General features: G+C 37.0%; 1 long non-coding RNA gene across 1 annotated transcript; it reads right to left on the bottom strand.

Moving 5' to 3' along the window:
• Positions 1 to 3,257: 3,257 nt before the first annotated feature.
• LOC119574321 lies at positions 3,258 to 7,068 on the bottom strand. Its single transcript, XR_005228847.1, has 2 exons — positions 4,658 to 7,068; positions 3,258 to 4,304 (listed from the first exon to the last, which is right to left on the bottom strand). It is a non-coding gene; the product is annotated as an uncharacterized LOC119574321 (long non-coding RNA).
• Positions 7,069 to 10,935: the final 3,867 nt, after the last annotated feature.

Raw genomic sequence — 10,935 nt, 5'->3', positions numbered from 1 at the left:
ATAACAGTTCGTGGTACCTTCACTACCAGATTATTCCACTGTCATCGAGTCAGTTCCCCACCATCTTTGATCCGATTTTGCTTTCATGGATACCCTCTTCTTTATGTTTGATGGAAGGGTAATTTTAGAAGTACCTTTCCACTTGTTGAAACTTCCTATTTCAATATCAGGAGGAAAATTCCAATAAAGGAAAATGTGATGGCTTTACCTCTTTCCAGATCATTTTTACTAGGCCTTGCTGTCACATCACTAATAATTTCTGTTATTCCATGGCATATTCACGTGGAAGCAGACAAGAGTAAGGAAAAATGGAGAAGAATGAACATGAGGGTTTCAGGTTCTTTCCAAGAAGATAACTGGTAAATACTGGTGACCTCGCACTCCCGCGCCCACTAATAAGGCGAAGGTATTAATAAGGGAGGAGGGGGTGGTTGATTTTTGGAGGTTGTGGGGGTAGAGGTGTTGAAGTTGAGCTTGCGGGGAGAGGGGAAAATTTTCCCTTAAAGGGGTTGATTGTGGCCTTTTAAATAGTGGGTATTGATGAGGGGGTAGTTATTGAGTTTCAGAGCCGTGGTAAAAAAGGAGGCCGGGGGCAGGGAATCGGGGGGGTTTTACACTTTGGGGGCTATTTGATAAAGGGGGCAACCCCTCATTCCCCCAAAATAGGGGGGATAATTTTTCATTACTGGCCAGGGTAAGAGGATTATGTTGGGGATAAAAAAGCCCACCCCTCAGGGTCCCCTTGAGGGGTGGGGCAGATAACTAAATCGGGGAATACCGTCCCATGGCCCCCTCGGGCCGTTCAGGACGGCCAAAGTCAGCCTTTCATCCTTCAGCACGGCTCTCAACACCTTAGGAGGTGAATGCAAAAGGGGTTTTTGGTGAAGGGACAGAAACGAAAGGTGGGAAGGAAAAAAAAGGCCTGAAAAAATTAGTTGAGTCGGGGGTGAGTCCAAATTTGGGGGAGTTCCCGCTTTGGGCCCCAGTTCCCCCTCCTAACCCCCCCCACGAAACAAGGGCAAGGGTTTGGGGGGGGGATGAGGGAAAGGAAAGCGAGAAATTTGGAAAAACCCCAAATAGGGTATTATCACTTGTGGTTTGCTAAAAACTTTGGATATCAAAAAGACACCAAAAACGGAATTTTCAATACCAAGAGCCTCCAAAATATCAATGGGGTTTCCAGCCCCCTACTGATTTCCCTTTGAACCATTCCATCCCCAAAACCACGGGAGACAACATCCCCCAGCCTTGTAATCCCTTTGACTTCATCCCTTACTTTTAGAGCGTGCACCTCTAAAACACATTTTTCATGATACATTGATAATTTTTGAAAAACAACCCACTTTCTTTATCTTACTAAATGGATGTGGGGGAACTTTTTTTTGCTTCTGGGGAGTACAGGGCTCTATGGTAAAAAAGCTCTCCCATCCCCCTTTTTACTTTCCCTTTAGGCCCAGGAATTCAGTAAAGATATTTTGTCGGAAAAACCATTTGTGAGTGTTTTCCCAAATTTCCAGAGGAATAATTTGTGCATTGAAAGAAAGCACATGACCTTCTGCTTTGATGAGATGATTGTGTTTCTTCACAGTCAGCGTTGTACTCCATCGTCAGATGAGGACAAGCATTCGAGATTTCTTGACATACATAAATTGTAAGGGGGTATGATGTTTTCAGAATATATGCAATAATTTTTTAGAGAAAAGAAATATAATGGAAACAGAGTATTGTGCAGAGGGTAGTAAAGAAAAGAGTAATGTCAATAATACATCATTACAATGAATATTGAACTTTTTGTTAATGAAAAAAGGTCAAATTTTTATAACGGGAATTATATTTCTGTTTTTGGGTTTTGCAATGCATTACCATGTGGATTGGTGCATTGAGGAAATGGGACCCAAAGTATTTTGGGATTTTTTTACCCTTTTGGTGTCGGCAGGAGAAATCTTTAATGCTTTTTTTGGGGCATTGGGATAATTGGAATGCTGGGAAAAATGCTGATAGTGGCAGTGTGTTTTAAAAGTGACAAGGGGTCTTCTAGTATTCTGTACATCCTAGCCTTCTCATATCTTTTAACTGTGTCCCGTTGTCATTCCCGCCTTTGTGATCATTTAAAGGCAGTCTTAGGGATTTTCCCCCCTTTAGGAAAATATTAATCTCTTTTAAATGTTAAAGGTCATAAAAGACACTTTTATCATGTGCATTTAACAGTCACCCTATTACCCATGAATTCCAAAAATTTCGGGGTTAATATTTGTTTACTGGTATCTTTTTTCACTCTTTCTTCTAAATGTTTAGGGTTTAAATAACAGGTCGTGTACTTCACTACCAAGATTATTCCACGTTTTTATCGAGTCAAGTTCCCCACCATCTTGATTTGGGTTATTGCTTTCATGGATACCCTCTTTTTTATGTTTGATGGAAGGGTAATTTTAGAAGTTACCTTTTCCACTTTGTTGAAACTTCCTATTTCAATATCAGGAGGAAAATTCAATAAAGAAATGTGATGGCTTACCTCTTTCCAGATCATTTTACTAGGCTTGCTGTGCACATCAACCATAATAATTTCTGTTATATCCATGGGCATATTCACGTGGAAGCAGACAAGAGTAAGGAAAAAATGGAGAAGAATGAACATGAGGGTTTCAGGTTCATTTCAAGAAGATAACTGGTAAATACTGGTGACTCGGACTCCCGCGCCCACTGTCTGGCCACTGCCAGATATCACCAGAGCTTAATTGCTCTCAGGGATTTTTGACAACTGGGAATAATGGGTTAAAAAGCTGAAATTAATTCATCAGTAAGCTTTCAAAATGTATGCATTTTATGTCTGCTTGAGTATATATAAGAGGTCATGGACATATAAAAATTCTTGGAAATCTCTCCCTCTCTCTCTAATAATTGTAATTATTATAATAAATGTACAAAATGTGATCATTATGACTTCATGAAACTGAAGTGATTAAAGATATATAAAAATGAAAGAAAGAAAAATATATAACTACTACTACTACTACTGCCCCTACCCAGTAGCATCAAACTGCAACTAATAACATTTGGATTAGACTTCCTCAAAGAATTGTAAAATGTACAATTAGCATTTGCTTTCATAGATATGCTTGCAGTTACAAGTAAAAACATCCCATAAAACATATGAATATTCTTTGATTTGTCTATATATGTCATTTGTTTTTTATTGTTTATAATAGTAAGTGAACTAGTAATGAAGGAAAAAATAATATTAAAGTAAAAAACTGATACTCATAAATCCAAAACCCATGTATTCTCTTTTTCTAGCATTACAAACCACCATTCATCAGATGCTGGTGACATACTTTTCTACTATATTTGTATGAAATAAATGTTTACTTTTTTAAAGAAAGCATGTTGTATACTATACAGTGCAGCTCAACTGCTCATACTGCATGGTAAATCCACTTCACAACTAAAATATGAAAATAATGGAATGCTGGTACAGAAAGACTTCTGTTTACAATTTATTTTCAGCTTCCTATCCACTGTACATGGTAGGTACCTGAATGATTTTTATGGCCCTATGCGTCTCCATCTTGAATACCATTATTTTGTCCTTTATATACATCATAACTTTAATTACAGTCACATACTCTGAAACATTTTGAGCAAAAAAATATTTTGTGGAAATAAGTACAATTTCTTTCCTATGGCACAGTCAAAAATGATAAAAAAGTAATGGAAATAAAAATAGCAAATACATGTAAGTATTTTCTTCACTTTTACCATGAGCATTAACATCTAAGTTTAAAAGATAATAAAGAAATGTATGAATGTACTTTTATATACATGTATATACATATATGTGTGTGCAGGTATGCAAGCATACATGTACAGGTATTTATATACATATGCTTTAAATACATATGTGAACACACTTACAAACACAGCCCCATACATCCATATGCAACAACTTACAAACACCCCAACATCCTGACAAGCATATGCACACAAGCACACATACATATATGTATATTTATGTCTAATTATTTACAAATATTTCTTGGATACACTGCATCAGCATTCCTTGTTTAAATATATTGGTTTAGGGTGATACAATTTAGAACTAGATGTCACATTATAAATGATGCTATTTATTACTACCATATGTAACACTTGTATGACACTGATGACTAAATATGCTGTACAGAAATTTTACTCTCATTCACAATACATAGTATATTATCATTCTAACTATCATTTGATCCTGAACTATCATATTCTTCATACTCATAGTCATACTCCTCTTCTGCTGGTGGCTCTCCCATGTCCACCTGTTGGTTTGATTATGAATAATGTTACTTTGTAACCAAATCATAATGAAAATGTTAATATAAACTATATAAAAAATCTAACTCTGTAAATATTCTCAAAAGCCATATTGGAAATATCAGAAATGGCTAAATAACTAATAAGTGATGTGTCATTGTCTTTGAGATCATTAATAATTAATAATAAGATTATAGAATTGTAAAGCAGTAATTCTTACACAAAATATCCATAAATGGGCCCATATTATTTTCTACCTGTCCTTGGGTAAATGCAGATCAAAAAGGGAACTTTTTTCTTTAGGTCCAAGTGCTGGTATACCCTACATTACAGTATATAAACTATCTTCCCTCCTTACCTGAACTAGACCTGCTGCAATAGCATATCCAAACATTGCTGAGAATGCAACAAGTGCTGAGAGAAGCATATTTCTTCCTTTATGAGGTACATCATCTTTAGGTGGTGATTCTCGCCTCTCTGTGCTTCTGTGACTCTCTAGGAAAAATAGTTTAAATTTTTATTAATATAATCTAGAATATCCTATCTGACTGAAAGAATAAAAATATTATAGCATTTAAGTTAAATGTGAAGTCAATACAACTATACTTTCAATATCAAGTGATTTTGAAAAGGAATGTATAGAATTAAACAGTATATTAACTGTTTAACTAAATGTCAAATTTGCATTTCAACTATTGCCTCTAAACTACTATCAATGATCAGTTAATATAAAAATCCATATCTAGCATTTACTTATATCATATCAAACTATACTTTGTATGGGATGGTGGAAAGGCTAGAGAGTTTTTACATACACATTATTGATCAATTGGGACAAGTTACAATTTGACATAAAATCAAAAAGCAACTTTCTGCCACCAAATTCCTCTGATGTTTATATAAAAGGAAAGAGTGCTGCAAAAATCCTACCACATGAATGAACCCAATGCAACTGATAAATGATTAAAGTTTAAACAAATAAATGTGTTAGACATCAAAGGTCATATCGTACTATGGTAAAGCATTGTGTCAAAAAGGCTTAAAAGAGTTAACAGTTATGATAAAATGTGTTAGATTTCAAAGGTTGTAGAGTGCTATTGCACTATGGTAGTGAAAAGGGTAAAGAGGGAAGAGCAAATGGAATACAGCAGGGAAGGGGTTGATGGCATTAGATCAAATGGAAAGAACTATGTGTCTAAGGAAAGGAGAGGAACACTGTATGAGGAAAATTGCAAGTAAGAGAGAAATCCAGGGAATGCAATAAGGGAACAGGGGAAGGTGGTGACATATCAGGAAGAATGTCAGGAGGGTGTAGGATCCAGAGAAGAACATTGTTGCAACATAAGGGAGTCATGTGAGGATTCAGATGCACATGGAGAAGGGGAGGATGAGGTGTGCTGGGAGAGAATGGGAGGAAGAGGGGTAGGGGAACTTGATGAGGATGAGGATAGATATCAGACATTACTTTGAATTGAAAGGGAATAGGAAAAGAGAGATCAGAGGATGGATGAGGGAGCACAGCATCCTCTTGGATCATGTTTAGGAAATTTTGGTTGTCTTCAAGTGTTTCTGGAGGGGAGTTGGGTGGGAAGGTCTGAGAAACAAAGGTTTTCTTATGAGGAGGAGAAGAGGGGATAAGTGTCCAAGAAGCAGAGGGAGAGGTGGGTGAAGGAGAGGATGTGGTAGAAGATGGGGTGGAAAGTTTAGATTGCCTGGTGTGACAGGTAAAGTGAGAAGGAGGAGGGGTAGGCAATGGGGAAGTAGTAGAGACTGGAATATCAGGATTTTGACAGTAAAAGGAATTTGACTGGGGATGAGAGGGAGCACATGTAGGATGGTTCAGGTGGGGGAAAAGATATTAGGAGAGATGCTGAGACATCTTGAGAAGATGGGAGGGGAGTGGAGTGAAGAACAGTCTTGGAATAAGTAGAGAGAAAAACCCTCTATTGTGTGCTTCTTGTCTGGCCTCACATAGAATGAGGCATAGTTTAAATCTGAGAACTGCTACCTCAGATTCAAGCTTGTAGGCAGGGCAGCTCCTATAAAATATATTATGGGAATCACCACAATTGGCACATCTGCATGAATGAGCAGAGCAATCTGAACAGTCATGACCAGGTTGGGAACAGAGAGCAGCTGGCTGTGGAGCCACAGTGTTTGGCGGGGTGGTCAAAATTCTAACATTTCTGCCATTGATGGGGAAGGGGTCAATATAGGGCAGGACATTCCACCAATATAAGGAGGTCATGTCTACAGAGGCTAATCTTGGCAATATTGGTAGGTCTTTCTCTGGCCTCTGGGAGGAATAATATAGCACTGTACTGCCACTGCATACTAATCAATGAGGCAGGCAAGCAGGGCATTTTCAGTCTGACCAGTCCTTGTTGTAGACAGGGCAATCAGTTATGCAAAGGTCACACTAGTCTATTCTGTCCTAGGATCCCAAGATAGGATTGCTGAAGTCTGGTCAGCTACAAAGAGGGATTGGTCACACATCAATGTCCCTTCGGACACTGATGTGATATGGCTTACTGCTGCATACCATTACTAAAATAAGATTTTACCTATATTTAAGATTTACCTATATTTTAGACTAAGAATGCGAGGTAAAAGTAACAGGGTCAGAAAAAGTGAAATATGCCTATCTGTGTAGACTTAATGTGCATAGCTCTTGGTATTCATTGCTTACTTCATCCATTAATGTTCTTTTCACATTCCTGCTTTTATAATCTTTATGACTGGTGTTTCACGATAGCTCTTTGACTCTCACTTTATCCAACAAGGAGTAAATAACTTCCGAAGAGAGCTCTATGTTTTTGGCGTGTCGAAGTGGGTTGATGTTTATGTTCATTAGTCAAATGAACGTTTATCTAAATCATCTATAAACATCTAATGAGACATCATTGTTTGATGGCAATATATCTTTGTATCTAATAATTTTGTTTTATCATGATATTAATCATTTATTAAAGATTCTAAGAAATGAGTTTTGCCAATAATTATATTATGTTTTTGTTTAGGCAATATATTTCAGCTCGAGCCAGGGATGAAATACTGACAAAGCGTTTTCGCGCTGCAGAGGGATTTTCATCTTGGATCCGTTTAGAGCTAGGGAAGCATCCAGTTCTGTAAAGGGATCCCTGGACAGAATAGATTAATATGACCGGCCCTTTAGGGAGATGGAAACAGTTTGGGTAAAAGTATAAAGGAGGGGAAAATGAGATTGAGCAAGAAAAGGGTTTTGCCAGGGAGGTGAGTCGGGGTTGATAGTGATGAGCTTGGGCCTCAGATGTAACTGTGGCATCAGAACAACTGCAAAAGGAAGCTTGCCTACTTGTTTTTACAACCATTGTTGGAAGAGAAAGGGTACTGTCAAAATTGGGGGCAGTAGGGTGAAGTCACAAAGAATCAATCCTACTTGGCTGACTAAAAAGAGTACTCAAAAGATTTGCAAAAGTAGAAACAGAAGGACGAGGGTGGAAGGAAGATGGGGTGGCGTGGAGTGAGGCAGTGCTGTGGGGAGGACAATAAGGATGAAGAAATGTAATAAGGGAGAAGGGGGTATACGATGGAGAAAAGACTGTGCAGTAGATGGAGTGGAGGATGTTGGGAGTGAGGAAGGGGTTATTCTGCTGAACCTGGTTGATTTTATTTGGAAAGAAAAAGACTTTAAAAACAAACAGGAGGGGGTATTAGTATCAGTGGTTGGAGCTGTGATCAAAGGAGAGTCAGGAGTCAGGAAATCAGAGAAGTCCCAAAATTTTGATAGGCTAGTTTATGAAGGGGCAAGCCTTAATTCCCTAATAAGAGTAAAAAAAAAATTATTGGCCATGGTCAACCCAAAAATATGTGGGGAAGAGAAATGGTCTACCCCTCAGGGTTCCAATAAGGGGGTAAGGCCTAGGCTTCTGGGAAAACCAATCACAAAGACAGCCTTTCAAACTTTCAGCTAGCCTCACAGTTGGGGAAGGGACGGAAAAAAAGGGAAAAGGAAAAGGGGGGGAAAAAAAAGACCATGCAAAATAGTTGGGGTGAGTGCTGAAGTCCAAGGGGGGGTGATTTTTAAACTGGTCCCCCCCCTTCCACCTCCTAAGTGTCCCTAGTATTCACTTTTTTTTTTGAGAAATGTATCTCCCATAGATAGCTAAACCCTTGAAGTAGTAAAGAAGCCTATGTGCCCTCACCTGTTTTTTCCATTTCCTGTTTTTTTGGGCCCCCCCCCCCCCCCCCAATGCTTTGATATTGATGCCTTTACTATTAATATTATTCACCATAATTACTAGTTTATTAGTAATAAATAGAAAGATAAAATCAAGCAAATTTTTCCCAAAAATTTTGGAAAAGGGAAACAAGTAAGTCTAGTGATTGACTCAGTGGAGAAACCATGTGTAAAAACAATTAATAAACTAAAAAATATTGTGGGCATGGCAGTACATACATGCAATCCCCAGCAGAAATTGGGTAACAACTTTTTTTACCCCTACTCTTATGACCACGTTGCCTTTGCCAGCCAAAACCCCAAAAACTTAATCAATTTCTTTTTGTTTGCATACTCTCCACTGTTTTGGTGTGAATTTGTTACTGTACAAGGCCCCAAAAAGTGTCCTAGCCACCAAGGAGTCAATTTTTTTGGGCCAAACTGACCAGAATGTTTTAAACCCTTTCTGTGGACTGTGCAGATTTGTTTTTTTCTTCTCTTTTAAGGCTATAACATTGAAGACAACAAAAATGATCATACAAATGATCAAAAATAAAAAATAAATCTTGAGAAAAATAAAGGGAAAAAGCATAATCAGGTGAAAAAGGCAGTACTAATAATCAGACAATCTTGTGTAAACATAATTAATATTACAGTGAACAGAGAAATGGATTCATGCCATACACAGTTATTGGGTGAGATATGATAAACTTTTTCAGGGGGTAGACCTATAGGAACCGGGTTTAAAATTTTTTCAAACCTTGGGAGAAAATTTTCTAGTTCCTGAAAGCAAAAAATTAAGAATGACCTCCCTCACCTCATCTGCCAAGGATATCTGAGATCAAAGCTTATCATTATAAGGAATGCACATATTCCTGTTGGCATCAAGAAAAAAATACAATTTATCATGAAATTGTCTATATTATCAAGAATTTGTAAGTGAAAATGAAAGAATAATAATTGAAAAGTGTAAATTTCCATCACATCTATTGGCTAGGTTGTTCAGCAAAAAAAGTTGTAAAAATTGCACATTTTATTCATTCTTGTGAAGTACCTGAGATTTCTGTGGGAAAGCTATTTTCTTTTTATAAAGCATCACCTTAAAGGTTGTGCAGTGGATGGAGGACTGCCATAAAAATTGAAGACAAAAATATTTTTTTACACATTAAATTTAATTAATTACATTCAAGTAATGGAGTGATATACTAAGAAAAGGTAAATCCATCATCATTTATTGTGTGTTACATGAAAAACCATTACTACTGCTATATCAAAATGGATCCCAACCTAGTAATATAGAAATACATGACAAAAACATAACTCTTCTTCTATAAAGGGGACATCAAGTAATTTTTTAACTTGCTTTGTCAAAAAACAAACCAATGCCAATCCACTGTAACTACAAAAAGCAGATTGAAATATTTTCTGGGAGACTTTATTATTAGATACCAGTTATTGTATCCAATATTCAAGATAAAACAGACTGAGATATAGAATGCAAAACATACATAAAAATTTTTTATAAAAGGGGAGAAAAATAATCAAATTATAAAATTTTCCAAGCCCATTGAGATTGTATCTTTAATTGTCTTTCCATTTACAGCTTTTGTAATATAGGCAAGTGGTATCAAAAGAAAAAAATAACGGGGTATGGTATTGGATTAGACAATCTAAGTATATAGTGATTGAACAAAAAATTTTAAATGAAGCCCAGAATTATAAAAAATAATAATCAACTGTAGAATATGATGATGCTTCTACTTGCTACTATTACACTTCCTTGCACACTAGGTAACCAACTGCCCCTAGCATGACGACATATTGGCCTCTCCCAAAAGCTCAAAAAGATATCAAGAACGGATTTTGGGTGAGAAACTGATGGGTAGAAATACATTTTGAGGTTACATCACTAATCTGACATATTACAAACACTTCATTTGAATACAGTTTAAAGCTAATAGAGCAAAAGTTAAAAAAAAATATATAATAAAAGGGTAAAGAAAAGTCACAACTATAAGTTACCCTTTTGGCCGGTGACATGACCATCATGACGAAAAAAAAAAAAAGTCGGGGGCCCAAGTGACCGTAATGAACAGAAAAAATTTTATGAGGGCTGTATTGAAAATTTCATGCTTAAGGCTGGATATTTGGGAATAACTTGCCCCAGGGCACAAAGTTTAGAGGGTGATTTTTAAAACAACTTGGGATTTAGAAGATTTCTTTTGCCTCCAGGGAAAAAGTGCCCCCCCGGGGGAGCACCATTTAGCCAGGTTCCATTCCCGCCCACCATGACCAGAGGGGAGCATATTTCAGGAAGTTGAAATTATGGAAATATAAAAAAAAAATTACACAAAAAAAGAATGACTTATTGTTTCTAATCTGCCAAAGTATAGACTACCAGAGAGATGATATGGAGCTGTGCATGGAAAAACCCTCAC

Source organism: Penaeus monodon, chromosome 6 (assembly GCF_015228065.2).
Source record: "Penaeus monodon isolate SGIC_2016 chromosome 6, NSTDA_Pmon_1, whole genome shotgun sequence".
Lineage (NCBI taxonomy): Eukaryota > Metazoa > Arthropoda > Malacostraca > Decapoda > Penaeidae > Penaeus > Penaeus monodon.
Note: the sequence above shows the minus strand (reverse complement) of the source record. Positions and strands in the feature narration are given on the sequence as shown.